This window comes from Desmodus rotundus, chromosome 1 (assembly GCF_022682495.2).
Source record: "Desmodus rotundus isolate HL8 chromosome 1, HLdesRot8A.1, whole genome shotgun sequence".
NCBI lineage: Eukaryota > Metazoa > Chordata > Mammalia > Chiroptera > Phyllostomidae > Desmodus > Desmodus rotundus.
Window position 1 is genome coordinate 120968729 of NC_071387.1, and position 3008 is coordinate 120971736.

Consider the following 3008-nt stretch of genomic DNA (forward strand, 5'->3'; position numbering starts at 1 on the left):
TCTCTATGCCTGCACCCTCTGCTCTGGCTAACTCTCCAGGCATCGGCACAGAGGCTACCTCCTCAAAGAAGCCTCCCTCCCCCCCAGATTGAGTCAGGCTCCTCTCTTGTGCTCCAAATCTCTCCTCCTGCCCTCAGAGGGGCACATCGGGCTCCAGGCTGTAATTGCCTGTACCCTTTCCGGCACCCATTTGTATGCCACGGGGGCAGTAGCTTTGTCTAACCTGGGCCCCGCTGTGTCCCTGGTGCCCAGCGCAGGGCCTCACATGTAGGTGTTGTCGAATGAATGAAAGACTGAGTGATTTATTGTTATTAGGGTGGTCCTGGGGGTTGGCTCCTTGGCCCAGCCTGTTCCTGGTGCAGGCAGGGCCATGGTGTCTTCAGGCTTCAGTATCCCAGGCATTGGTTTGGCAGAGGCTGTAACCAGAAACGTCACTGCCACGGTGGCCTGTGGCAGTGGGGGAGAGGGCTCCATCAGGTGGGAAACAAGAGGATTCTTCTGCCTGGGGCCTCCTGGGAGCTGCAGTATCCATGGCGTGAATAATGGTGAAGCAGATGAGGGTGGCATGCAGAACATGGTGTTTGGGGTTATTATTGTAACCTCGTTTTTGTTCCTTGTATTTTTTAATATCCCTGAGTTAGAGTGACTTCTAAACCTGGTTTCCAGATGAAGGGAAGATCCAACTTCAGTGGAAGCCAAAGACATTGCAGCTGAAAGATCCAGAGCAGGTCCAGGAAGAGGGGACAGCTGGCTGGATGCACCTCAGCTAGAGCTGCTCTGTTCTTATTCATTTTACATCCTGGGTTTCTGCTATGACCTCACTTGTAAAGCAAGTTCTGCTGCTGAACCGACGAAAACCTGCAGATTGAGTCCAGAGCAGGCATTTACTGGCTTCCTCCCCGGGGCCTCCCTGCCAGCCACCTGCCTGGAGTGTGAGCAGCGGCAGTCAGCGCTCACCCAGCGAATACTGAAGGAGCAGCCGCCAGGTGAAGTGACACTTGGGCGGGGAATCAGCCACAGCACCTGTGCCAACTGGGGATATGTGTGGTCCAACGGTGTCCCACCCCCAGGCCTGTGCAGTCATACCCCACAACGGGGGCGGCAGGCCCGTGTGACAGAGCGGGTGTCTGAGTGTGCGGGCACAGCGGGGTTTGGCCGCAGCTGTCTTTTAGTGAATGCTGCTAAGTAAACGAGAGGAAGGATGGCTGGTTGAATGGGTAGCTGGATATTCTTAAACGGGAGTCTCATTAATGCTCGGCGCAGGCAGCAACTCTGACTCCTAGGTAGTGCTGAGGAGGGTGTCGGTCTCGGGGAACAAAGGGCAGAGCATAACCAGGGTATCTGCTTTTGGAGTACCTGAATGCTTGCATTAAAATAGAAGTGTTTGAAAGCAATCACTTTCCTTAAGTAGGTTAAGCATCTCTGTTGTGATCCTGCTTAATGCTTAGCAAAGCCTTTTTTTTTTCCCTTAGAGTGTTCAAAGGCCAGCTTGAGCTGAGCCCATGTCCAAATTAGGCCAACTCCATACTGGTGCTGCCCGAACTCCTGAGAGCCCTGCCTGCCAACCTGCTGATTGATCAGCTCTGCGATTGCCCGGGGCAGCGTGTGCGATTGTCCTTGGCTTGGGCTTGCTGCTGCTTCCCCTGCGTCGAACCTCAGAAACCATCCCCCCCTTGTTATTGATGGTCCCCAAGAGGCCCAGAGGTGACTCTGTTAAAATATCATCTCCTTCTGGGACACTTTGGGACCAGACAGGCTTGAGGCAGATGTCAAATAGGGCAGGGGGATCAGCACGGTTTTCCACCCTTGTGCAAGGAAAAGAAGAAATCACGCAAGTGGAAGAACAGATGTTGCTGCCTTCCTCTGCACGGCCCAGTGGGCTGCAAGGACCCAGAGGGGCCAGGCCTGCCGTTGGGAGGTGCTGGCTTGCTTCCTGGGCTGGCCTGTCCTGTCGGTGGAGGAGGCACTTTGTGCTGGCCCCCTGGCCCCTGAAGGTAAGTGAATAACACTGGATCTAAAGAGAGAGAGAGAGAGACAGAGGCAGAGAAGGAAAGAAGGAAAGAAAGCAAGGAAGGAAGGGAGAGGAGGGAGTAGCAGGGTTTTGCTCCTTTTCATGGAGTAAATTCTCCTGCCAGAACCAGATGTACACAATCTCTCTCTCTGGAGCAGCGCAAGCCACCTCCAGCCCACGCTCTCCAAGCGCAGCCACCCAAGCCTATTGTTGGTCGCATGGATGAAGCCCGAAGCAGAGCCCTGGGCCACAACAGGGGCAGGAGCAAAGCTGGACGTGAACCTGGGCTTCTAACCCCAGCCCAGGGCTGGCTCCATGATATCCCGGGTGCCCAGTGACTCAGCCTGCACCCCCGAAAGTGCGGGTGCGAGTGGGCCGCCTGGGCTGGCCGAGCCCCAGGCCCCCGTGACAGGAGGGCAGAGCTTCCTCTGTCACACAAACCAGGCGGCGGCAGACGTGTGGTGGGATGGTCGAGGCTTGGGGCCCAGTGCAGGGCAACCCCAGCACTGAGTCACCCCTCACCCAGCGCATTCTACAACTTTACTTTGTCTTGCTCCTTGAGAGTGCGTGTGTTTTAGACCCATTCCTTTCCATCTTTATTTTTTCAACTTTTTTTTTCTTTTACTAAATGTAGTGACAGACCTTGGCTTGTGTCTAGTCTTTGCTCTGGGTGCTGTGTGACTGCGCTGGTCACCCATTCCCTCTGGGCCCTGGTTTTGTCATCTCCCAGCTTGGTCACCTCCAACTGCCATAAGAAAATATCGTAGACTGGGAGGCTTAAACAACAGACATTTATCTCTCACAGTTCCGAAGGCTGGGAAGTCCAAGATCAAGGTGCTGGCAGATTCAGTTCCTGGTGAGAGGTCTCCTCCTGGCTTGCAGAGGGCCACCTTTTTGCTCTGTCCTCATGTGACCTTTGTGTGCACAGGAAGAGAGCTTTGGTCTCTCTTCTTCTTTTTATAAAGGCGCTAATCTCATGACAGGGGCTCCACCCTTA

At 54.6% G+C, this 3008-nt stretch overlaps 1 long non-coding RNA gene across 1 annotated transcript; it reads left to right on the forward strand.

The window, feature by feature from the left end:
• Window positions 1-883: 883 nt before the first annotated feature.
• On the forward strand, window positions 884-2643 carry LOC139440268 (uncharacterized). The gene is made up of 3 exons (XR_011650359.1): window positions 884-986; window positions 1473-1994; window positions 2170-2643. It is a non-coding gene; the product is annotated as an uncharacterized lncRNA (long non-coding RNA).
• Window positions 2644-3008: the final 365 nt, after the last annotated feature.